General features: G+C 44.6%; 1 long non-coding RNA gene across 1 annotated transcript; it reads right to left on the bottom strand.

Annotated features, from left to right (window-relative positions):
- Window positions 1-13,089: 13,089 nt before the first annotated feature.
- Window positions 13,090-25,601, bottom strand: LOC139827346 (uncharacterized). Its single transcript, XR_011737864.1, has 3 exons — window positions 23,705-25,601; window positions 22,065-22,218; window positions 13,090-14,564 (listed from the first exon to the last, which is right to left on the bottom strand). It is a non-coding gene; the product is annotated as an uncharacterized lncRNA (long non-coding RNA).
- Between the last annotated feature and the right edge of the window lie 1,734 nt (window positions 25,602-27,335).

The raw sequence follows: 27,335 nt of genomic DNA, 5'->3' as shown, positions 1-27,335 counted from the left end.
ACCATCAGCTGCAGATCTAACCCCGATGGCAATCTTTTCTCCTACATGTGTGAGGAAGGAAACTGAATTGGCAGATGACCCATGAAATGTTTGGACTGAGACTTCAAGGGCAGCTCCTGTGAGCTCCAGGACAGGAGAAGAGAGGAAGGGAGCATGTCCCACAAGCTTCTTTCTTCTATGTCCGTAGCAATCAGTCTGCATACTGAGAAGACTTGTGAGGAGTGAGAAGGCCACAGGAGCATTGTGGGAGTCCTTTCTTCTTTTTATTTGCTTAAAGACCAAGTTACTTCATGGGCAAAAGAGCATTTTAAGCAGCTTTTTTCAACCTATTAATATTTTGTTTGGAATTTGAAGTACTTCTGTCTACTTTCTAGTTCCTCTCTGCATTCTTGAAGCCTGTGACTGCTCAGTTTCTTGTCTGCTCAGGGATGAACCAGCTACCTTTGCTCAGTGAAAGAACACACATGTTCTGGATCCATGAAAGGCAAGAAGTGAATCCCACCAAGTTAACTGAGAAGGTCTAGGGTTTTTGCTACCGATCAGCCATTTAACTACATAGTTGGCAGAACATTCCTGGGAATTGGCTACAGACCACACTATCTGGGAAAGCATCAGCTGTGTGTGGTAGAGAATGGACAGTGAGTCTTTATCCATAACAGCTTCCATGGTAATAACCTTCTGGATCAGCAGTGGGATAATCCTCTGAACCACATCTTGCAGAGGCTTGTCCAGTTCAGTCTCTTTGTCATGCTTGAAACCACAGGACTACAAAACATGCTATGTAGTTTGTACACAGGAGACTTTATGTGCACTGGCATTGACAATAAAGTGAGTAAAATGCTGTGATGTCTTTTCTTCTCCCTACTGTCCAACAAGATCCCCAGGAGGTGGCCCTCCATCCAGCTTGACCTCTGTCATTCTGCAAAGGGGCGGATACAGCCCTGGGGTGGTGTGCTGACTTTGCCTGTCCTTCTCAAAAAGAAAATGGTATTGATTTTAAATATGTTTAACACATGTTTTAGGCCACAGTTGTGAATTCCTAGAATCAGGTGTCTTTAGTTAACCTCTTACTTTCTTTCATACTAGAATTTCCCTACTGTCCCAAAGTAATCAAGGCAGGAATTGGTGGATTTGGCTCCTCTGAGGACTGTGTCTGCCTCACGTTCTGCAGAAGTTACTGTGTGTTGGTGTTGCTTCCTTTTTTTTTTTTCTTTTTCCCTTGGCTTATCTTCACAGGGTTTCTTTCCCCTTGATTCCTTTCTATTTTTGCATTAGATCAACTAAACACATGACACCTAAGACTTCACTTGCTCTGACCACCCTGCCCCGCCCCCCCCCGCACTCAGATCCGGCAAGGTATCATGGACAGAGATTTCCTCTCACCCAAGGGTAATGAGTCACAAAGTCTGGACAATTAGAAGGAAGAGTTAGGGTTTCACTTGCCTTTGGGAGATCGTTTTCTCCTTCAGATGCCATTCCTAATCCTATACTCACTGTAGATGCAGTCTACCACAAGACCTGCAGGAGTCCCCATTGGAGATTGCAGTGCTACTCATCACTTCCTGAAGGGTGTTTCTGCACTTGTTCGATGTGGGGTTTTTTTGTTTCAAGTTTCAGTAAAGTTTAACCACTGAGATAGCCCAGGTTTCTATTTGAGGCAACAACAGGGCAATCATACTACTCAGCAGCCAGGCTCTCTCTGTCGTTGTCATGGGGTTTATCCATAACGCAGGGGATGCAGATGCACCTGGGCTGACACTACATGGGTTCAGCGGGCCGTGCAACCACAGAGCACAGAGACAGTGAAGAACAGCAGCTCACCAGCCTTCCAGGCTGAGAAGTGCTCTATGCTGCTGCAGCGTTAATGCTGACAGGAACCAAGTCAGTTGTGATCTTGAGATCCTCGTCTTGCCTTTGCTGTTCTATCTGTACTTCACTTCTGTAGGGAATACTGTGTTAGAACAAAGCAAATATGATGAGATTGGGTACAAAATTATTCCCTGGAACAGTAACTGGCAACATGTAGCTGTTCTCATGTGGAGACATTCCTGCAATGCCAGAAGTGTGTGTTTTAAGCTTCTAGACACCCCAGTTCACCACCTATTTAACTGTCAGGTCTGGGCCCTGCAATATAGGATCTGATGTTACCAATGACTGGAATCTTTTGTTACACCCAGATCCTTAGCTGACATTTACAAAAGGCGGGATGAGTTTATGATCAATAAGAAATTAATGTAACTACAGAGCTGAAGAAGACAATAAGCAAATTATGCAATCTACTAACCCCAGACCAGGAAAGATTTTGCACCTCCACACATGCATTCCATCTTCATAGTAGAATGGTTCTTCTGAAGCCTCTGGTAGTGCCCATTGCTACAGACAGGGCTCAGAAGAGTAATTATCTTAGTCGTGATGACAGATACTCCAATGCCATCAATTTAAATCCTTTTCACAGTGCTGAATTACAGCTTGACAGCAAAGATCTCATGACACACTCCTGCATCTGATTCTCCACCTGTCTCGTGACAACTGTATTGCTTGGTTACATGAAAAAAACATCACTGCCTAAAAGGAAAACAAAATGATGATAAACTTATTTTTATGATTTCAGTGGCTTCTTTGTCATCTCCTATTTTCTTCCTGCATTTTTTTTTTCCTTTTTGCAGGATTTTACATTTATTGGGACTGAATCTTTTCATTGCTTGCATCTTCCCGCTGCTCTGATGTGACCATTTTCCAGTTTGCAATTTCTTTCTATATGGTATAAGTTAGGATCCAGTGTCACCATTAGCCTTTTACTGAGTTGCAATTTACACCAGTGAAAAGCCTGCCCACCCAAAAAGTGAGTTTAAGGTGAAAGGTTGTAAAAGGTGTGGAGGGATGGATGTTTATTTTAGTTTTGTTGACAAAAAAGGAAAAAATCCCCAGCTTGAGTTCCTATTGAGTTCCTGGTATATAGGAATGCAAGAAAACTGATTCTATTTTATTTTTTTTACTTACCGTTGTGAGACAGAACACTTGGACCCTGAGCACTCACAATTAGGATATTAAGGATGTACCATACTACTCTGAAGACTGGAGATACTTAAACAGTTTGTATTCTGACACTGAAGCCATAGGTTAATGTAAACATTTTATCATATATCCAAGGCATTCAATTTTCCCATGACATACTGTAGCCTCATGTCACTTGTTGGCTATGAAGAAGCTGCGTGAATCACCTTCTGGCTGTGTCTGTCGTCTCTCAGTGTAGAAAAAGCACAGATTATGATCTTGGATTCGTGCTTACCATTTGAGCAAGTTAAGGTTGGGTAAGATGAATTCTGCCCTCGGATTAGTCAAGTATCAGAAAACTTATTAAACATTCCTTTCTTCCTTCCTCCACAGCATTACTAAAAATCTAGATAGTGATTCTTGCAGAATTATTTGGTCTAGTAAATGCTCAAAAACACAGTGCTATAATTAGTCAGTGATGATAGCTTACATAGTTTAATTTGCAAATAAACTCTTACCCCATTTCTAAGACCCTTAAACCAATTTTGTCAGCCAGACACAACAGGCAACTGGAAAGAAGCATTGTGTGCTCTTTGCAAGGATTTTTTTGCTGTGCAAAGATGTGAGCTAGCTGCTTGGTAGCTTTTATTCCTCTTTATTGCACATGAATACTTGATTTGGTGCTTGTGCAGCACCAGAGATGTGTAAGGGACACTAGAGCCAAGTAAAAGGCATCAAGAGTGCCCCACGAGGGATTAAAGTGTGTCAGGACTAATGGAGAGTTAGAACAAGTAGAGGAAGAAAGCACAGGTCGCAGGTCTTCGCACCACACGAAACTGTCATTTTTACCCTTTTCAGAGTCCCTTTTTCCTGAAGGAGCCAGGCTGAGCTATAAAGGTTATCAAGGGAGGTAGGGCTCCCTAAAAGATCATTTTTGTCCCCTGCTTGGGGAGAGGGAAGGGCCAGTGTGTGTGGGATGGAGCTGGCACAGGCAGCCAGACCCAACAGCTCATAGGCTTTGGAGCTGCCTGTGTAGCTGTTGAGGGGCTTGAAGCCAACCTTACAAGAAAGTGCTAGGTCCATTCAGCAGCAAATACACCAACAGTAAGAGGTTTTCCATTATCCCCTTCGGTTAAGCTGAGGCATTGAGAGAGTGAATTATACAAAAACAGGAGATGGAACGCTATTCTGGAGCATCTGCTCTTGAGCTTCATTGCATCTCTGAGTCCAAGCCCATGTTCCCTGCGCAGAAACCAGAAAAGAATAACTCTAAACATATTGCTAAAACCAAGAATTACCCTCAATACTGATATGTTAGGAAGAGCCAGGAGAGGAGGGTGTTAACATCCTCAGAACACTATGCCCATGATGGCCTGCTTTCTTTTTGTCTTACTGCTAAGCAAAACACAGCATGCATAAATAGAAACACTGAATATGGACTGCAGGAGATTATTTTAGCACAGTATGAAGACATGATGCCAGTAAACCTGTAATTTGAATATATATTTTTGTTGCAAGATCTAGTGTTCTCATCATAACATACAGAACAAGAGCAATGAGGCTGTCAGTTCTGACTGTCCCAGTAGTGTTGTAGAATTCTGAAGGAGGTTACAAAACACTGCATTCAGTTGAGAAATCAATTTAAGCAAAATTCTTAGAGAAAATAGATTGTTATCTATAGCAAAGGGGAAATTAAGGGCAAGTAGAACTTCACTAAAGTATGCCCTGTTTTGGAGAAAACAGGGAAGTTCTAAGCCACAAATGGAGTTGAGCTTAAACCATTTGAGCAATTAAACTTGTTGAGCTACTTTAATTGCAAGAAGAATAATCCATAATATCTAATAATTATGTTTCCTGAAATGGAAATGGACACTGACGGAATATAAGGTACTTCTACGCCAACTGCCAAATAAATATTCACAATAATTAATGTATGGAATTAAGTAGCAGGGCAACAACAAAACCATATATAACATTTTAACAGGTGTTAGGCAAAACTGACTAGTGTTCCTGTTGCTAAAGAAAAGCAGCAAGATGTACCTTAGGGGCATTTTCCATTTCAAAGTTCCTTCTTCCCTATTGCCCAAGGATCTTTTCACATTAGAATGGGCAATTTTTTCATCAGTAAACATAACTGATCATTTGGTATATATGTAATCCTAGTGCCATTCTCTAGAGGCAGGTGAATGAAAGACAGTTTAAAAATAGCTGTATGGAAAGAAGACTCCTTTCCTTCTTCCATATGCACAGACAGGCTTGGAGGAGAGTGGTGGTGGCATTTACTTTCCTTTGGGAAATACGAGGAGCTATTCCAATGGGCTTGGCTGGAGTTCGCCAGAGCACAGCCTTGCCATGCACCCCCAGTTCTCTGCAGCTTGCTGACTTTGCCAATCCTTATGTCCCTTCCAACATAATGAGATTATCTTCCCTTGCTGTTTTGCAGGTTTTTCCTGTCCCTTCTTGTTTTTCAAATGAATAATCATGCTTAATAACATCTTGTCCAAAAGGCCAAGGCTTCAGTACAGCTTTGGAAATACTACGTGCTGTGAGTTTTCATTTACCTGTTGTTTGTGCCTTACTTTAGACCATTAATAGAAAAATTAAAACAAACCATATCTTAACCTGTATGATACTCTACTAAATATCTTTCCATAGTGTCTCAGAGCACATAGTGCACAGAGCAAATGCAAGATCAATTCTTTTCAATCTGTCTCGAAATTTCCAACTGTGATCTGTGGAGAGCTGCCTGGTGGTCCCCATAGACTCATCTGATCACATGTTGCTGGCTCTTCATCTTTTCCAGCTGCTAGCTTCTAATAAAAGCAAGGGGAAAATGGTGTTCCACACAAATAATGACTACAGTTGCCCCAGGGGTATTATGTGAATGTGTACTGGAGAAAATACAATCTCCACAACCCTGAAAGCAGGGGAGGCAGAGTTTGCAAGACAGACTGTCTGTTGATCTACTGTATGAAGAAGCTGGATGTTTGAGTGGCCTTTCAAGTCCCAGTTTGATTGACCAGTTCAGGGCCATTCTTTACCCCCATTTTCCTCCCTTCACTTGTAAGACACTGTTATAAAGCAATTTTCCTCTAAATCTAGATCACTGGAAACTACATGTAGGATAAGATCCTTAGCTCCTGAGGCAGGGCCATTTCTCTGCCAACACAGGACTTTTTAATGGTCCTACTCTTAATCTAATTAATTCTCCAGTCTAGTTTATACTTTTCTCAGTCAACCCAGAATTCAAACAAAACTGCAGGCTGTATGAATAAACCTAGCCAAATGGGAATTTTCTCTGACTAAAGGTCAAGTCTGGCCTCTAACGAACAGCCTGTGTAGTAATGAGTGTTTGGTTCCCTTGAAAATTGCAATTGTATGGAAATGTCACAAGAATACATGTATCTTTATTTAAAGAACTGCAGTTTTTTGTCTGTGTTGGTTAAAACCGCGTGACTGAGGTATTTTACAACACAGCTGTTACGAATGACTCCAATATAACCTCCTTTGCAACCAAAGGGAGGCATGGAAACTAACAGATCTTCGGATAAGAGGAAAATCAGTTGTAGCTGTGCTTAGGCTTGTCACTTGCTTTTTTCAGAAGGCAACATGAGTCAAATCCTGCCCTTGCACCCATGGGGCTGCACTGTGGGCTGCAGAGTCGAGGGGCTCAACCTGGCTCCCCGCACAACCCACGAGGGGCTGCCCGGGCTCAGCCTCTTGACACCCCCTCACCTCCAAGCACTGAAGTTGGGGAGATCCCTTTGACACTGCAGCCCCTTTCACGCGGTTCAGCCAGTGCCCTGCAGAAAATTCAGGGTCTGATTTAATTAAATCCTCTCTATATCTGTCTTTTTCTCCTGTTTCGTGCTTTCCCCTCTAGAACAAATCCTGATCCCAGCGTGTCCTTAGGGCTACAAGAGATTTACTTTAGCTAAAATAAAACAGAAAAGAGAGATCCAAGTACCTACTACTGATTAGTAAATAGCTTTTATTCCAAAAGAGAACATGATGCAAAAAAGTATCCTCCAGACAGGATTGTGGAGACATACCAGTGGATGTTCACACTCAGCATGGCACTTACTGCTACCCTTTCGACAATTATCACCTCCCAGCGAACCCCGGGCTGCTGAGCTGATGCAGAGCTGGCTGTCCCACCGCGGAGGGTGCCAGTGAGGTTAAGTACTGCTGAAGGGGCAATGACTCTGATGCGCTGCCGGAGCAGAGCCACGACCAGTCTGAACCTCATCTCTGGGGGCTCCCCAGCACCGCTCCTCCCTCTCAGCCCGGTGCTGTTCTGTCCCCAGAGCATGAACCTCACTTCTCCCTAGTTCCAGGCACCAGGTGCTTAGGATTCCCAGCCCAAATGCTTGCTAACACTGTGGGCAGGTCCCATGAAATGGTGGTAGCTGCAGTCAAGGACACCCTACTGCGGTTATATCTTCTCCTTGTAAATGACTACATAGAGAGTGATAGAACTTTTTGGAAAGGAAATTAAAGCAGTAAGGTGGATGGCCAGGCAGAGATGCTAGGGTCAGATAGGGGAGGCAGCATATTATATTCTATAACAAAAGAACACAATGGAAACTGCTGGGAGGGAGCACGCTTCTGGCGCATTGCTCTCGTTCTCCAAAACGTGGTTGTGTGGCTGTAGCAGGAGTCAGTGAACAGCTCTGCTTACTGTGTGACTGCTCGTTATTTCCGCCCGCTGCAGACGCAGGGTAGAGTTACCTAAACATTCAATATTCACATTCTGAAATATTCTTTTAATTCCACAACCATAAAGACTAGAGGTTTTACACTTTTGAAAATGAAAGAGAACTGTACAATAACTTGCAGACACACATAATAGCTTTTTTCAGGAGCATATAGACCGTTTTCTGACTACAGTTAAGCTGTAATGAATGTAAAAGAACACACACCGGCATACAAGAAAGAGAGGAGGAAGACAAAAGAAAACCTATTTACTTTTAAAGGCCTATTGGCAGCTAACATAAGATCAAAATTTAGGTTTTGAAAAACAGTACTTTTTTACCAGGCAAAATCTAATGAGGCTGATTTTTAAACAACTTAGCACAATTACAGTGATTGCGAGAGCAATTTGGGTAATTACATGCGGAAATGACCATAATTAGCCAGAAATGAACAAGAACCTTTCAAATATTCCCATAGACAAGATTTTCTTCATCTTCCTGTGAGATGTTCAGTGCTTACTACAGTCAATAAAAGGTGTGCTTAGATCAAAGAAAGAGTCTGTTGTATATTCAAAAATGATACATCATAATCCAGATACCTAAAAAGCCTCAAACTGTGCGGAGAGTTCTGAACTGTTACACATGACCACTGGGATTTTTTGGGGAAGACTGGATGGCCGTTGTTACAGTAGCACCCAGTGACATATGGAGTGGCATTTCAGTATGCAAATATAGAGAGGGATGAATTGTGAATTTTGTATTGAGGTTCTGCCTGGCATCATGTCAAAAAATTAATTTCAGTGCAGTAAGAAGAAAGAAGAACAATTTTCGGAAGGGTTTGATATTTTATTCATATTTAGATTAGGTCCGGAGAGATGATGAGAATGTTAATTGGTCTCTCTGAAGAGACAGACGTTCTCATCAAGAAAAGTCATCTTAAGCAATTGGGTCTTTTTTCTTCATTATTCTTTTTTCTCTTTTAATCTCCTCTATATGAAGCTAAAGAGAAGCTGAAGAAAGCCAGGCCAAATGGCAAGAAAATGAGCACAGGAACAGAAGCGACTTCGAGAACAGTCAGCTGATGAAGGGAACTGTGGACAGCAGGGACAATAGTCAATGCAGCTCCTGTCTTTCTGCATAGAAATGAGTTGGCTAGGACCTCTCATAATTGTCTATGATAATTATTATTGCTGTTATCATTATAGATCTCTAAAGAGAGAGGAAAGTAGCTGATGGGAATTCATGGCAACTTTAGAGACAGAATGGTGACTCTGTAGAAACTTTGTCTGTTAAAAAGCCACAATGGGTGGTTGTAAGAACCTTCTCTGTTTAAACAAGTGGTCCTGGTGATAAAGGCTTCCCAGCAGAACACTCAAAATTACAGTCCAAAGTGATTATCACTATAAAACTCAACATGCTGCCAGCAGAGTTGTGTTTCTGGCAAAACTCACCCTTGTTGTTGATCAACACAGTGAACTTCCTCTGTGACACTCATCTATGGCCCAGCTGGACAAGGTTCGTAAAATAAATACGACAAAGCGGATTAGCTTTAAAGCTCTAACCAAGGTGGCAAAACCAGGGGACTGTGCCGAAGTCCTGTGGTTCAGCTCTGACAGGCTATCTCCTAGATTAATATGAATTTTCCGAAGTTCAATGTTATTTCAGTTGGCTACAGTACTCTTGTTTCCTGGTGTTATTCCACCTCTGTTAATGTTTTATATCTGTCTTTTGGCTGTTTTTTTTTCCACTGAGCTCTCCTGCTTCCTTTAGTGTTGCTACTAAACATGACACAGGAGCCTGGTAGATGGTGTTGGGGGCTGTTGACTTTGCTAGGACTTTATGCCCATCTCTGTCCCACCGTGTCTGGCTTGACGTAGTCCTGAGGAAGAGGAGTAGCCATGTCATAAACTAGTGTGAAATACATCCTTTTGTTACAATAGCAAAGGGCAAACCAACCTCACATGAGTAAGGTGAGTAGTAACACTACCTGATGTTGTAGCTTCTCGTCTTGAGGTAAAGAAATTATGGATAAGGAGTGAGAGGGAGTAACTATTTAGCAAGCCTTCCTCCCAGGCAGGGGACTCACTGCTCTCCCTGCACACCACTGAACTGTTGCAGAACGGCTGCAGTCAAAGCAGAGCAGTTTGCAGGGACATCTCTGCTCAGTGGGCACTAATGGCCACCTGGCCTAACAGGCTCCACCTGGAGGAAAGCTGGTGTTCATCTGGGGCTGCAGGCTGAGAGCTTTTTCTGCTCTTCAGCTCTCTCGCCCAATAAATTCCTGTTTGGTCAAGTCCATCCGTTTGATTTTCCTTTGGAGATATGACATGCTGGCCATGGGTGGTTTTCCTCAGAGGCCAGCTGGGGGCTTAAGCTGATGTTTCCCTGATCACTCCTGAGAGAGCCTGCCAGATGGGTAATGTGATGCCAGTCTCCAAGCTGGAAACATTTATGGAAAGAATTATACGTGGTAGGACACTGAGCTTGCTGGCCTCACGATCTCAAGCCAGTGCTGCATCCCTGTCCTGTCCTCTCCTTGCCTGTCCTACCCAACCTCTTATGTTGCAGTTGACACTAGTTTCTGAAGAGGCAGAAAATGCGGCATTGTTGCTAGTGAGGGAGTAGTAAATGCCCTTGTGAATGTCTTGGGCTGTAAGGATTCACAGATCAGCATGAATGTGGGCTGAATTTGGTTCTGGTTTCTGCTATCAGAAAAATGAATTCAACTAAATTTTTCCACCTGGGTAGGACATGATACCTGATTAGCATTATCTGTCTATGGATACTACTTAGATCTGTAGTAAGATGGGGTATAATATTCTGATTTAAGGAAAACATGTTAATTTAAAAGACAATGCTCAGTTTGATGTTTCAGGGAGTGAGTGGATCAGAGCTTCAGCTGGCCCATGACTGTGTGACTCCATCAAAGAGCTGTTATAGTACACACCAACAAAGGGGCTGGCTTCAAGGCTATAATTACTTTTGGCCCATATTATGTACCCTGACTTTTCAAATGAAGTGAGTCTGCCCGTAAAGTAAACATCCAGCAGTCTCCATGGAAGACTCGGGAAGCAACACCACCTGTCTGAAATGTGCTCCCATGTAGCTCAGTTTCATATGTAGGTGTCGACAGCTCTTTTATGGGCTACTTGGGATGCATCAGACATAAATTATATCCTCTTTTGTTAAAGTGCCACTGAGTCTGTCCCAGCTGTTTAAAACTCAGCCTCTGCATAGTCTGTGCTGATCACTTTCAACACTTGCTTTGGCAAACTTTCGTAACCTGGAGAGGTTCAACTGCAGTTAGCTTCAGCAGTGTAAAATTAATTAGTTTTGTATATTCCTGTGCTGTAAGCACTGGGTGCAGCTACTGTGCTGTAATATTAGATTAAACTGAGTACATTATTAGCTTTATCAATGATTCATTACAATCTTAACGCCAGCTGAAAGGACACAGTGTACCCATTTACCAGTGTGCCGCTAGCAAACACTGCAACACACACAGGTGCTTTTTTTGGAAGTTCCTTTATCAAGGAATATAAATTAGTAGAATTTTCCTGAGTCAAATACATACATTTCAAGTAGATTACATCAGAAAGAGGAAAAAAAATCCTGCATCTAACTTAATGCAAAGTGCTTCAAGATGGGACTCTGAGCCATATGTTCCAGGCACCAGGATTAATACAAAATCTGTGTGACAGTCGACAACTGCAGACTGAGAGCCGACCATTTGTAATGCTGATTGACAGCTGTGCTCATGTAATTCTGTGTGAAGGCTGGAGCAACTGAACACAGCTGTGAGATAAGTTTGAATGAAGAAAAGTGACTTGTGAAGCATCTTGGAAGCAGGTGGCATTTGAGCGATTGCCCACCCCCCAGCCATCTCCTCCCTGTGTTCCCCACACCTTTTGGAAGGAGGCAGCTCCTGGATTCATGAGCCCATCAGTCTCCTCCACTGAAAAGTCATTCCTCTTTCACTCACCCCTTCACAGCAGTTCCTGAAGGAAGGGTGGGCACTTTTAGTGTTATTAATAACTAGAGAAGTCCCCACTAATAACAACAAAGAGAACAGGAATTTTTCTCTCCCTTTTTCTTTCAGGTCAGGATCAGAAGGGATATTTCGAAGAGCAAAACTCAGCCGATACAGATGCAATACACAATTTTCAAGGCTTCCCAGTCTTTTTGAAAGCCGAGGCACTGGCTTGTGATATGTACATTTGTCAACAACTGTATATTCATCCCTGTGGGCTTGAATCAGATCTTACTACACCCCAGTTTGTCACTGGTATAACCATTGATTTCAGTTAAATTAGTCTTTATTTACTGTGGTGAGTATGAAGAAAGGCAGGTTTGCTAAGTACGGCAAGTCACACGAAACCAGTCTTTTTCTTCAAGGGAGGCATTAGTCACCACTGCAGGCACTTTGATTTGTTAGTCCGTACACAGCACAACCAGGCTTTTGAGAAAGCAAAAGAGCGTTTGTATGGGTTTTCTGGGGCGTCCAGCACTTCTGTAAACCCTTATATTAGTTTGGGTAAGGTTCGTTAAAATAAGTAATTGGCCACTTTGAGAATGAATCAATGAGATTCCAGAAACAAACCACACGGGAGTTTAGAAGCAAGGGTTGCTGTGTACAAGACTGACAAGGAAATGCATGTATCCCAAGAATAGCCCACAGCTGTTTACAGGGCATCTCTATTAGGACCTGGAGGATGGGAGTAATGCCATATGTCTCAATATATGATAAATATTACTCACTGGCAACCATTTGAATGCACCTGATAGAGCTCAAAGTCCTTCTAAGAAAATAAATAGTTATTAATGATAACAATTACATTACTGGGGTCTTTGGAGCCCTGCTGGTATCTTCTGAGCCAGGGCCAGCAGATTCAGTAAACCACAGGTAAGAAAATTAAACTTCCCGAGATAAGGATTCGTTTCACTGTAGGTGAATCTGTATTGCTACTGGAAAACATTTAGGATTTAATGACTCAAAAAGAACTGAAAACTACCAACTACTGCTTTTGCCATTTGCAGGTGGGAATAAATGACATTATATAAATGAGAAATCTAAATCATCAGAGTTAGATATTTAGCCCAAGCAAACAGAATCACAGCATGGCTGATGTTGGAAGGGACCCCTGGAGGTCATCTGGTGCAAGCTGGAGCAGGGCCACCCAGAGCCGGTTGCCCAGGACTGTGTCCAGCAGCTTTTGGATATCTCCAAGGAGGCAAATTCCACAACCTCTCTGGGCAACCTGCTCCAGTGCTCAGTCACCCTCACAGTGAAAAAGTGTTTCCTGATATTAAAACTCATACACTAAGTCTCAGTTTTCATGAAATGCACACACAAACCGTTTTGGAAAGTAAGAAATCAGGTTTTATTCTCCTTCACTAAAACCCAAGCAAGCAGAATAGACAATTCCTACAAAAGACAAGTAAATAGAAGAAATTTTAAAATAATTTCCATGAAGTCCTTCTTCCAAGCATTTTCAGCCAAACTTAATTAGAAGGGTGATATCCTAGCAGCTTTCAGAAAATTTACCCATTTCTTTCACATACACTTTTGCAACATCACTGCACTTCACCTTACGTGTGGAGCATCTCCCTGAATAAATCTGGAAGGTCATGCCTTTGATACGCCTGTTTCAGCTCGCTGATGCTACAACACCAGCAGGAAAAACAGCCACTGTGTGTTAGCTAGGCTACAAGGCAGCTGGGGAAAGGCAGTGCTTCATTAAATACTCTAGACATATACATATATAATTCTGGAGATATTCTATGCATATACATACATATTTAAAATGCTGGGTATTTAAATCAGTATATATGTAACATATATGTATATACAAATGCTTTTTTGTGTATGTTTGTGTGCATATATATATGTACCCACACAACCATATATATATATAAGCTTATTTTGTTTCTCCATCATCCTCTTCTTTCTACACTAGACTCCTTAGATCGTAAGATTGCTGGATCAGATGCTGTGCCTGTACTGGTGCATCTTGTCTTGAAGGGGAAAATGGGGGTATTCCTGTAATATAAATATTAATTTGTAGCTCAAAATCTGTGCTCAAAGAACACTAAGGCTGCAAAGTCATACAGCCAAAGATAGGAAAGACCAAGATTATGGAGTCCTGTGCCACTTCAGTTCCGTCTCATTTGCATACTGCTAATTACCTGAATCTATATTCTGCTTTTCCTCTTTTTCGTTGCCTCATTCACTGTATGAAATGTGCAGTACTAACTTACTGAGCAACGAGGCAAGATTGTTTTTCCCCTGCCTGTTCCACATGTGAATTTACATCCTAGTTACTGCATGCTGTTTAAACCCTGCTACTAAGAAGAAATTAGTTTCCTCGTTTCTTATCATTGGTGCTCTTCTCTCTTGCCTTGGAGTGCCTCATGAGTTTCTGTACACAACATCCTCTCTTCAGTGGCAGCAATGTCCATCGCAGATGGCAAACTGAGCTAGATTATGGTCAGGTAGATTTGGTAAAACTGAGATAGATTAAGGTGAAAAATTAAAAAGCTTGGGGGACACACTTTGAGATACATCTAATTTTTCACAGTATCCATCTCCAAATTATACGTATCATTTCGAAGCTCAGCTCCTGAAGACTTTGGTTTGGCGCTCAGCTCTTCTGATAAATGAGCTCAGGGAGCACCAAGGCAGACCTTAAACCCCAGATCACAGGCCCAAGCCACTGAGCCATAGGAACCCAGGTGTGGGTTATGTTATGTTCAAGACACCCAAGAAGTAGAACAGGGCTCTCCGAGCTCTCTTCCTCCTGTGGTGTGAGTCCCCATACATCCCATGGTGAGAAACTTTGATTCAGTGCTGCTCCAGGTCAGCACACGTCACAGGATCTGCAAATGAAATTTTGGAATGAATTAAATATGAAAATGAATAATGCACCTTGTGTAGCACTTCTGGGGAGACCTAGTTGAGATCACATTTAATTTCATGCTCCTCTTAAATATTAAATTGTCGTTGCACTATAGAATACTAAAGCAAAAATGACGGGCTACATCCTTGGAGCGGTGGCGGAGGTTTTTGCAGTCAGGCAGGGAGAATCGGAGCTGCCAGCCCTTGGGAAGGTAGCAGGGGCACTGTGCACTGTGGAATGGGCGAGCTGTCTGGATATTTCATGAAAGTCATCCCCCTTGACACCGATACCATTCCTGGTTTTCAGGTCAGACTTATCATCATCAAGTTTCAAAGTCAATCTTGGGTGTATTTCCGTGGGGCTGCCATTTCCTGTAAAGGTTCTCCAGCTTCTCACAGCCTCTGACACACATCTGCTTGCACTTGCTTTGGGCTCAGAAACATTTCTCAAGAGAAGGGGCAAGTCAGGTGAATTTTTCTAAAAGAAGAGGTGAATTTCTGGAGCACAATTTGTTAGCATTGCAGAAGAAGTGTAGTTAGTAAGAATTTGCCTCCTTTCAAGCCTTTGGGCTAATGTTTTTCTTCACGAGCTCTTTGGCTCTGCTCTCTGCGAGCTGTTCCCGGCTCCGCTGGCACAGCCAGCCTTTGTGCGTGACTGCACGAGCCTCTGCGTTTCTTGTGACCTTTGAATTCATGCCCACGCACAGAGCCCTCCCCAAGCTGCTGCGCGCTGCCTCGGCTCCAGCCTTGAAGGGCTACCTGAGGTGCAGCACCAGCTGAAGAAGATCGCTGAGGCTGATTTTTGGAAACTACCTACAATTACACAATAAGTTTTTCTTCCTTGTATTTCATAGAAGAGACATGAGCTGCGTCTGGATGGTGTCCCATGCCTGCACCTTTCTGCTACCCTGCAGTCCCCTATGACAGTACGTGCAAATAGGGGGAGATCTAGGTGCCAGCATTCCAGGCCTTGCTCTCTTTTGGCTCCATGTGGGCCATGGAACTGGCACCACAGCCAAATGCCCACCAGGTGATGGGGAAGGCAGAAGTCCAAAAGCACAGAAGATTGCTGGGAAATGAGCATGCAGGGTGAGAGTGTGCGTGGCTGGAGATGTAGGGACAGAGAGGCTCAGGTGTGTGGCAGAGAGGAGGTGGGGGAGGATAGAGTCCTCAATGTGGGGCAGGCTGTGAAGGATGTGATCAGGGTTCTGCTGTGGGAAAGTGGCAACAGGATTTCAGGAGGGGTCAGTGGGGAAACCAGTATGACATGCCCGGCTGCAGGAGCAACAATGTATACAACCTTCTTCCCTTACATAGCTTAATGCTTAGGGCTGGAGAACAGGACTACCAGGACATTAAAAGGCTCTTCAGGGACACACAAAAACCACATGCACATTTCAGAGGTGCTCTGACAAGTGGACGCATGGCGAGAGTCCAGCCGCCATGGACATGGAGGGGCTGAGCAGCTCGGCCACCATGTGATGTGCCCCCTTGACCCGTCTGAAAACTCGTAGCTAGAGTTAACCTGCAGTGCTTGTGGCAGTCAGGGGCGCAGCTTGGTGATACCAGGAGCACCTTCTAGCCCTTTCTCTTTAGCTCAGGCATGTGTATCACTGCCTGATGCCCCATCTGGATGCATTAGGTTCATATACCAAACAGCAGCCCTGATGAGTCCAGAAGCGGGACTAACCTCTACATATGCCCTTTCTACGTCTTTTACTAAAGCAGAGGTGTGTTGGAGAGAGGTACACAGTTTCTTGTGTGAACTGAACAGAATAGTTTTGTTGGAAGGGACCTACGACAATCATCTAGTCCAACTGCCTGACCGCCTCAGGGCTGACCGAAAGGTAAAGCATGTTGTTAAGGGCATTGTCCAAATGCCTCTTAAACACTGACTGGCTTGGGGCATCAACCATCTCTCCAGGAAGCCTGTTCCAGTGTTCAGTCACCCTCTTGGTAACTAAATGATTCCTCATGCCCAGTCTGAACCTCCTCTGGTGCAGTTTTGAACCATTCCCACGTGTCCTTGTCACTGGATGCCAGGGGTCAGAGCTCAGCACCTCCCTCTCCACGTCCCCTCCTCAGGAAGCTGCAGAGAGCAATGAGGTCGCTCCTCAGCCTCCTGTTCTCCAGAACAGACCAACACAGAGTCCTCAGCTGCCCCTCACAGGACATTCCTTCCAGCCCTTTCACCAGTTTTGTTGCCCTCCTCTGGACACATTCGAGGACCTTCGCATCCTTCTTAAATTGGGGGGCCCCGAACTGCACACAGTGTTCAGGGTGAGGCTGCACTAATGCTGAATACAGCTGATCTTCACCTTCCTGACGCCTGTCCACTGGATTTCATTACCAGGGTTTGCACTAGGGCTAGTTCTCCTGCTAGTGATCAATGCTCTTTTAAGAAGAGCAGCAGTGGACTGAGGAATCTGTGAAATTTTAATTTCCAGTAAGAGGAACTTAAGTAATTTACCACCAATTAGAAATAATTCAACTAAACCTGAAAATTAAAATATACTCAAGAAAACAATGGAAGGGAAGCAACTGACTTTTTTCTATAGTTGCATAGCAGCTGGGCACTTTGTTTCATTTTTGTATGGATCAGAGAAAATAACTCTTCATACTGGAGTTATCTGACCCCACAGCCACCGCAGTAAATCATTGACCTTTTTTTTTCTACTATGTCTGTTAAGGAACAGGAAATCTGTTAGTTGTGCTTCAGAAACAAGGCAGGAGCATGACATTCAGGCCCCTGCTTCTCCAGTGTGCATTGTATCAGTGGTGTGGACCACTGTGAATTAATTACTATTGCCTTTTGTGTATTTTAGCTGGCTACAGCTGTTCAAGACACATTTAAATATCCCAACAACTCCAGTATTATTTGCTGACACTTTCTAAATACTTTACTCAGCATTTGGTTGTCTTGATACCATTGAATGCCCTGTTTCATTTGGAGGCAGCCACAGGCTTTGGTTAAGGGCCTGTACAGGTGTTGCGGAAATAATCCAGGGCAATTCTGGTACCATCTAAAAGCCGTACTGTTTATTTTTCTGCACACACCGGCTGCTTATCACAACTGTCTGGAAAATTCCATACATGCAGTGGCCCCAGAACAGATCTTTGTGTCAGTAAAAGAAAAATGTTTTTTTTTCACCTGGTTCACTGGCAGTAAGTCTCCAGTAGGTAAAACACATTTGATTTACAGTAGGAAGGCAGAAATATGAGAGAGAGCTTTACATTAAAAATTGATGATCAACCCAAAATTCTGCTGTTGGTGGCCAGAAACCTGCTTCCTTGCCATGACCCTGGCTCCCACCATCACCTCATGTTTTTGTTGAGTTACGCTGTGTGTAGGTTACAGCTGTGTGCATTTGTGCCAGGGCTGTGTGCCAGTACAACTCACTATACTCACAGTTTACACAAGAACACCCTGCCATGTGTGCAAAGCACTTGCTTTCTCCAGAGCTTATTCCTCGGCACAGCCAAAGCAGTGGTACTGGCTCAGTGGAAACCCAAGGTCGTGGGCGCAGGCGTGCCGGGGAAGAGGAGGGTGCTGGTGCGGCTGGGAAAGGCAGAGCACTCCGAGCCGGGGCAGGGCGTACCTGTGGATGTACCCAAAGGGCCCGAGGGTGTTCCAGACTGAGCTGCCAGGATCTGACCTCTCCAGCTCTTTCACAATAACGAACTGGAACCCAAGGCCATAACTGAGGCTGTAACTAGGGTAAAGGGGCCTGTTCTGTGCCTGAAGCATCGTGTCAGGCCACTGTCTCAGAAGCAGAGGAAGCAAGACATTGTGAGCCAGGAAAGCAAGAGTTCTTCCCTGTGCCTTGCTTTCTTCTGAGGTACTAGCAATGTGCTCTTCACCCCTCCTCCATCACCTCTCGGTTCTACTGAGAGATGCTTTGGGATGGTTGAAAGGGCACTGTAAAACCTGTCCTACCCTTTGTGTGCTCTCTTTGATCAAGCAGTGCAGTACCCTGTGCCCAGCCTTTCCCTTCCTCCTCCACCTCAGCCTCCAGCCTTTTCCTGTGCAAACATGTGTAGGGTTGGAAACAGCTGTAATCTGAGTGACAGGAGCAGTATGGCCATTCCCAGGTGACCTGGAGCACGTATGCCACAGTAGCTGGTGCTAATAAGGACCAGGGAAGCTGTGGCCCTTGTAGTTGTCCTTGTAATCCTGCAAATGGTGTATGTGTGGGGATTACCTCTCCCTGCTATATCCCTGGTCTGCTGCACAACTACAGTGTTAACTAAACTCTTTAAGGACACATTCCACCACTACTCAGATACAGTTAGCTAGACAGATGTCCAGTCTGAAAATCAGTATACCAGGGAATGCCATGCAACACATTAATGCAAGGAAATCACAGGTGTCTCTGGAAGTTACTCTGAAACCATTCAGATGTTGTAAGAGGGTGACTTTCCTTGAAGATGTTCCAAGCCCTCCTGTAGTAACTGGTGAGCTCATGGCAAAGTTTCCTGCACCAGCACCCAGATTTGACTTTTGCTCTGCAATGTAAACCTCTTCACTCTGGCTTGGCTCTGCTGCCTCCTTTAATGTATTCTCCATTTTTACAACTGGTTTAGCTGTGCCCTCCCCATGACCTATCACATCATGATTATTTTCCTCATTAATCATATCTAACATTCAATTGGCATGTTTTGACAAGCTTATCTGTGAGATTTGTGTTCTCATTTGACCTTAGCCTGTCGGGGAGGGCAGGACAGGGGAGTCCTTGAACAAGCCTCAGCCCTGGTGATAAATACTGATCAGGAGAGACATCTTTCTTTGTGACCTCTTGCCATTTTCTGGAAGAAATGATGGGGGAGCCTATTATTAGGCTGAGTGCCTGCACCAAATGCCACAGGACCCCTTGCCTTCACTGGGTTCAGCCAGCACTGCGAGAACACACACATTACTGCACCACGTAGTATTTAATCATCTGTTTTAATGCGAGGAATCACATGCCTGTTCTTTCCCAGCTCTCTCTCCATCCTGCTGGTAGGGTCAAGAAATGTACCCCCAGTCAGCACCTGCCATCACTTTATGAACTCCAGAGAAGGAGCTGCTCTGAAGCTGCCCTGCTGTTGCTTCTGTCAGGTCTCACCAGTAAACATGCAAGAGTGGTCTGCTAACTTGGGTTTCTAAAGGGATTCACAACTACATTGGAAATGTTTTTTGTCTCAAAAAATGGCAAAATGTGACAGACCTAAAGATTAACAGAGACAAGTCCACTGCAAGACTAAGAAACTGCCCATACTCATATTGACACCTCCTAGACTGTGAATTCATCATGGCAGAGAATCCCTCTCTCTTCTGTGCTTCGTAAAGCATGGCAGGCTTTTGTGGTGCTAGATACCTGTTGAGGGAAGGCAGGATACCTGGTCTCAAAGCATTTAGCCAGGTAAGGCTTCTGCAGGGCTTCCACAAATGCTTTTCAATTTCAGAAAAAGTACTGAGCCAGGCCTTCACAATATAGCCCATGAGCTGTGATTGTCATAGCACATGTGGATCTTGAGACACTTTGAACTAACATTGGGGCAGAGAGGTCTTTCCTCCTGCTTGTGTTCCTGGTAGAGCAATAGTCTTAATGTCTGTGGCTCTCATATGATTGCAGCTGGACACAATTACGGATGAGGCTGAGCTGCCCTGTCATGGGTCTCATTAAGCATCTGCAAACAATTGGGTAGATAGAATGTGCTAACATACTCCCCCGCACCAGGCTTGTTGTACCACTTACAGCAGTCACATGCTGGAGCCAGGGCAAATAAGGTGAGTCAGATAAAGTTCTCACGTGTGGAATTATCTCCAAGCAGTGAATGCTGAGGTGTATCTGTACTTCACACTTGCACAGAAGAATTTGGATAGGGAAGGATGCAATATAAGGAGGTTTTCTAAAGCCATCTTGTGCAAGTCAGCCTTGTAAGGGAAGTGCCTGGGAAGCTGAGGTTATGTCTCCTTAGGTTTGCCCAAATCACCAAAAGACATGAGAGAAGATGGAAGACCTAGCAAAATTGTCCAGGTGCCCTGGAAATGGTAAGCCATCTGAACTAGCTGCTATGTGCTGTGGCCTACAAACCCAGCCCATGCACACGAGCTTGGTTTTGGTTTGGGGCACACTGTACCCTCTTTTCTCAAGCCCATTGGCAATGTGCCAGGCAGTCAGTGAGGGTTATACAAATCTCACATGGGGTGTCTGTGCCAAGCAGGTTATCCCTTACCTACTGCTAGACTGTCCTGGAAGCAGTTCCCATTAATTTTTTTTCCTTTGTTGTGATGACACATTTTCTAAACCACAAAGCTGCTTTGATCTGGGTAACATCAAGAGTCATGCTGTGCTGTTGGTTTTCCCCTTAAACTCTTGGCAATTATGGCAGCTATGCCCCCCCTGGAGGCCACTGGTCAGAGGTCCTCCAAACAGCTCTGGACCCTTTTTCTTCCCATGACCTTCATCCACAGAGGCTCTCCTGGAGTCTTGGTCACCTTGGGTGGCTGCAGCTGGTGACATACTTGAGTCTAAGCCTTCCATGTACACAGGAACTTGACCTGATGTGAGCCTTGTACTGCTGACTCCTTCCTCATGTTCCTCCTCTGCAGCCAGGCCAGCACACAGAGCTTTTGCAACGTGGCGCTCCTGTTTCATGACCCACATGGATCAGACACAATTGGACAGACTGACCCATGATTCACTGAAAAGTTGCCTCTGACTTAGGATTCAGGGCAGGAGAAAGGCTGGTTTCATCTTGCATGCAATAATCCAGCATGGTGCTACTGCATATGTCAGAGAAGCAGGAGGTCTGCTTATTTAAAGGGAGAATTTGGCTTCGGCTGACCTAGGTTTAATCACACTGCTGACTGAAGGGCTGCTGCTTTGGGTTTTGATTCCAGTTTTTTGAGCAGATGGTATATAGGAGGTTGTGCAGCTTCCTGGCTGTTTCTGCCTGCAGCTCCCTGTGGTCCTGGAATATCCTTTTGGTGATAACCATGAGGCAGCACCAGCAGAGACCAAACCATTCTGCCTGGCAGCCTCTCTGGGAAGGTTGTCCCTGCCGTTCAGCAAGGACTTTGGAGTGGCTATTTAAATACAGCAGAAATAATCTGTTCCAGACTGCCCGTGGGACAGCATTGCAGGAGCCAAAATGGGTTCCAGGAATAGAAAACGCAGCTTTTCATGGTTTTGTTCTTGACCTCTCTAGGAAGGAGGGAGCTTTCAGCTGCCACCAGCCTGGTGCTCTGCAGGAGTGTAGCTGGCAGTGTCCATCCATTGCCTCACGGACCCTCATCCATGCAAAAGCCGCCACAAGCCCCTTACAGAACCAGGCTATGTGACAGCAGTTCTGGGACTCCTGGTGGCTGCCTAAGCACCACAAGGTGGGGTGGGACTGACCACCCCTTTCAGGGGCATATCTGGGCCCTCTGTGCTTGTTAGAGGTCTCCAAGCCAAGGAGCAGCTCCCTGCCTGGAAAACTGCCTGATCCCTTACCTTTCTCACAGGCCATCAATTGTCAATCAAAGGACACTACTTAAAGGACTTCAGCTCACTCTTTGAGAGCACACAGTTTCTCCATGTGTTGCTAATCCTGCAGGACTTGCCACCTGTGCCTCTCTCCACTCTTCACCTGCTCTTTGCTGCAGCACTGCGTAGAGGCAAAGAGAAAAAATACTTTTGTCCCATCCATTGAGTGCCTGTTCATACTCCAAAACATGCTCCCCTTCCCCATTTTTCTGATTTCTAAAGGGTTCCAGTTTCTGCAGGTTCAGTTACTTTCCCGCCTCCCTCTCCCCTGCCTTTCTCTCCCAGCAAAGGAGCTGCGCTCTGCAACAAGTGTGAGCAATGCAAAATGCTTGTCTCCCATCAGGTGTAACAGATATTACTGTCATTTCTGCCCAACTCCACTGCCAGTAATAAGGATGTAAATAATGCATGAGCTGATGCTAGATGATGATCAAATATGCACAGCTGTGAGTTATTATGTGGTGCTGTTCTTTAAGGTTGGTGAAAAGAGCCACTTTAGAGCTACTTTGGATTTTTGTATTCTCTTCCCAGAAACTTTCATCTGAATGTGCTCACAAGATAACATCTTAATTAGTCACAGTCCTTCACTGCAATTTCTGCTTTGCTCTACTTTGTTGGTTAAACAGCTGAGGGCTTCCTGGGCAGGGTCATAGCAAAGCCAGTGGGAGGTGGGTGATAACGGCTGTTGGGATTTTTCTCTGCAGGAGGACAAGCAGAAAGGTTTCAGGTAAAAGGGGAGGATTGTTCTCATCTCTTTATCTCTCCCATGACTCAGAAGTGCCCTGAATAATACAACCTAATCCACCCCCATCTTGAGGCCTATGGATACCTCCCTCCTTTGACCGCAGAAAGAAGAAAGTTCATCTGAGGCAGGATGTTAGCACTGGGGAAACAAAGCAGACGTTTACCTCTTCACTTTGACTGTGCCTTATTTCAGGTTTTCATATTAGGTGAAATGATGGGCAAATCAAGCACAACACAAAGCAAATTGTCTCTGAAGCTATCAAAATTGTCGCTTTTGGACACTTTTGTGTTCAGCTATTACAAGTACGCTTTTCTAACTCTTTTCCTGTCTTTGTTGATGTCGCTGCTTGCTTGCTGAGACACATCAAAAGGTTTGTGGTGCTCCTTTCTTCTCCTGCGCAAAAGGCACCTGTGCCTCTGGCTGCCGCATGCTGATCTGTTTCTAGCACACTCGACATACGCATGTCAAGTGCTTTTTCTGCTGCTTGGGAGCTTGTGCATCATGAACCAACTTACGCATTTGAGTGTTCTTTTCACAGCCTGGGGGGCAGGCAGTGTGGTAAGGCAGCAAGGCCAAAAAACAATGAGCTCGGGTCAGGAAGGCTTTGCTTTGCAAATCATCTGGCCAGGGATGACTCAATCCCAAGGCAGGCATGTGCTTAAATGGAGGGGGGCACTGGTGTGAAACTGCCGTCCTTGCCAGGCTGCAAACTGCAGGCAGGCAGAGTGAATGTCAGAGGACCAAAGACAGTGGGGATGCTGAGTTCCCAGGCTATTTTAAGATTATAAAGAATGTTTTAAGGTTATAAATGAGGTATTTGGGGAACAGTTGAGGCTGAAAGGCCCGTCCTTCTGAACAGTACCTGTTCTCTGCAGGATTATGATGGCATATGTGGAACAAAGCAGGAGTCCTTGCCTCGGGATGCTGCGTCTGGGGTGGGAGCAGAGAGCGAGGCTGGGGCTGCCCATGGGGCAGGGAGCGAGGTCATGATCTGTGGGGCAAAGCATGGGCACAGCACTTGTCTCACTCATGGCCCATCACAGTGTGCTGGTGTCTTGGTGAAGGCATCACGTGTGGTGATGTGCGCAAAGACTATTCCTATGCACAAAATATAGATGAAGAGGTTCAGCATTTACTTTAGCTTTTTGGATTATGTCACTTTGCAGTTTCTAACAAAGTTTCCTCTCATCGTCTTGAACATGACGTATGATTTCTGTCTCCTACTAAGTCATTGCTTTTTGTCCCCGGTGGTAGCTCCAGGATGTTGTTCTTTCAGGAGTCATAACTAAATGCAGCATTTTCTAGGTGTAACGAGTCACTGGTACTCACATTATTCTGTTATTCGCTGGAGTATGAAGTGCAGGCTAACACAGGCACCAGCTGAGGACCCAGGCAGGACTGTGTCCCCAGTGGAGGGCAGAGGGGCAGCAGCCCAGCAGCTCTCTCTCACCAAACACAGACACCACCTTCTGCCAGCATGAGGGTGGGCAGAAGGGACTCGTGTGTCTCTTGTGATGACTCTGCAAAGGAATGTGTGTTTTCTTTAGCTTTGCAAGGGGGAGAGGCTTCTGGCCTGGTCATCTGCACCCAGCCTGCCTTTCATCTCTTTGCAGGGAAAGTAATATCAAGATCAATAAAAGAAAAAGAGCTGGAAAGATTATGACTTGTCAGTGCCCAAAGCCCAGGCAGGAGCAGAGCGTGCCAGCAAGCAGAGCTCTGACAGTCACTCAGGGCAGTGAAATGAGAAGCCCTGCAGCCTGGGGAGCCTGGAGATGTCCCCTGGCATGGAGGTGGGCACATGAGAGCACGAGAGGGATTTCAGAAAGACACGAGAACTACAGGGTGTGCTTCTGGCCATTCATTTGGCTGATTCTCCTCCATGTCCCTTAGGGAACACCCTGTTGTGCCATCTCAGCAGCAAAAGGCATTACCTGGATCATGTTTATCTGTGGTCATTAAAAAAATCCCTTGTTAACTTTGCTAAGAGAAACAATGGTTTATCCAGCACCCTGCAGTTCTGTTTCATTTAGTGGCACGCTTCTTTTAGCTGAGGGATTTTCAAAGGTTCAAAACCATTATACATCCAGCATTCCCACAGCTTTCCTGATGTGCACTGTGAATATCCAGGAGCGCTGGCTGGGATCGTTTCTAGGTCTCCCCTGTGCCGCGGTGCTGCAGTAAGCGTTCCCAGCCACACCCGGGACACGGCCACATCCCCTCTCCCATTTGCGGACATATGGAATGAATAGCTAACAGCTTTGTTGACATTTCTATACAGGGCGCAACTGTCATAACAAAGAGATACCCAGGCATCCAATTTGGCTGCAAATTTGCCTCTGAGATACAGACCTTAAACCTGCAATTATGAAACATACTGCCATAATAAATACCAGATTTTCACAGTATGGATCCTGAGAACTTCAAGTATTCCCATACACTTCTCTGTCATCCTATCTGGATCTTTCTTTTCTATGATAGCGTGTTGTGAGTCCGAAGCAATAGAGCCAATCAGTAGTAAAGCACTTGGATGGCTTCTACATCAATGCTCAAGAAAACAGTGTCAGAAGTGGGGAATAAGGGAGGGGAGCTGAGAGAGAGGCGGCTTTTAGTTTCATTTAATGATGTCTACTAACACTTGCATGAAGCAACATCGTCTACAAAAAAATAGTTGTAGTTCCATTTTCAAATCCTGAATCATATGAAGTGACAAATGGTGTTTATCCTATCTGGAAAAAATGTTAATTGTAATACTGTCATTGCTGCCAGCTCTCACAGCTTCAGTGTGTGGCTCATGACAAATGGTGTCTTTTCAAGCTCTCTTTTGATTATATAGGAATCTCAACAATGCTTTTTAAAATTTTTTTAAGCTTGAAAATATATCCCAGAGCAGAACCTGAAGGCTGAAAAAGTGGAAGACAGGAAATTCACTATATATTGTTTTTCAAAATGTCACCTTTTTTAAGGAATCGTGATAATTTCTCCTTATTTTTTAGTTTTCTAAGTTAGTAATACCACACTGCGGAACAGGAAGGCATAATATACACACATACACATGCATACATACATGTCACTTCATTTGTTGCTGCAGTGTCTCTCTGCAGAGAATATAATTTGGTTTTGTGTTTATCATGTTTATACATGCAAGCCTTGTATTTTTACATAGGTATTGGACCCTTATATATAGAGAAGGTGAAGGAATATGTAATTATACTTCTGTTTGTTCACTTGGTTACATTTCCTGGACTAGTCTGAGAAGATGCACCCCACAATACCCCAAGGAGTATTCATACCATAAGATCATGAGGAAAAACTTTCTGGGAGACATCTAATAATGCGGTTTAAAAAAGCCGAAAAGAACTGAAGAAAACAGCTCTCATATCTCATCAGACACTAGATTTTCACATCAAGGTACAGAGAAACTAGAAATGAAGAAAGCTTCCAGGAGATATTTTCTGCTGTTGGAGATTGGTGGGAACACACAGCTAAACCCAATGTTTGGAGGGAGGCAGTTGGTGTATATATTTTACCATGTACATCTTTTGTGGAGCAGCAATGCTTCTTCGGTACTGAGCCACCCCTGACTGTCATTGTGCATCACTTCTCAGAAACAAGGGGATGACACATGAGCAGGAGAGGACCTTCTTGTCCCTCGGGGAAGCTACAGCCAGCTTTGCTCTGTCACAGTTGCCTTGAGGGAACGCTGGTGGAGGATGCAGGAATGTCTGACTGTGGGATTTTGACTTGAAATAGACCTCGGCACAGTCAGAATAAACACTTTAATGCTTAGCCACAGAAAGAAGTTGTCAAGACAATGGTTTCACACACTGGAATTAGAATATTTTTTGTAAACATTAGCCTGACTTGGTTCCTTTGAACATGGAGGAGCCCCACAGGGGAATGCACAGTTTATGGTCACTCTGGCACTTTTCCTGTGACAAACAGCAAGAGCAGCAAAAGCAACAAACTCAGTATGATGAAGCCAGGCAGCGAGGTGAGTACGGGAGTAGCTGGGGAGTGGGACAGAAGACAGGCTCTGTTGCTCACCTGAGGCCCTGCTAGATGCCCTTTCAGAGAAGGGACAGGTATCTGCAGGCCCTGAGGTTTGCCTGTGGACACCTTTGTGGGAACGTAACCTGTGGGACGCTTTTGAAAGGTTGGCTGTTTTGTGCCATTTGTTTTGTCCCTGACAGGCCGGGAACCCAATCTGCCAGTGTGCTGAGTACCCTCAGCTCTTTCTGTCACTGGCCATAGCTGAGGCTGTTGTCCTGCCATTGATGTGAGGTACAGTGGTGCATCCTTGGACTAAGATAAACTGCTCCATTACTATGGCTCCAGGCTGAGGCTTTTGATGCTTCCCCGCTTGGCAGGTCACCGCTGAGATGGCACTCATTTCCACTGTCCTGTTTTTGTCTGGGATAGAATTAATTTTCTTCCTAGAAGCTGTTATAGTGCTGTTTTTTGGATTTAAGATGAGAATAACATTAATAACACAC

Source organism: Patagioenas fasciata, chromosome 2 (assembly GCF_037038585.1).
Source record: "Patagioenas fasciata isolate bPatFas1 chromosome 2, bPatFas1.hap1, whole genome shotgun sequence".
Classification (NCBI taxonomy): Eukaryota; Metazoa; Chordata; class Aves; order Columbiformes; family Columbidae; genus Patagioenas; species Patagioenas fasciata.
Note: the sequence above shows the minus strand (reverse complement) of the source record. Positions and strands in the feature narration are given on the sequence as shown.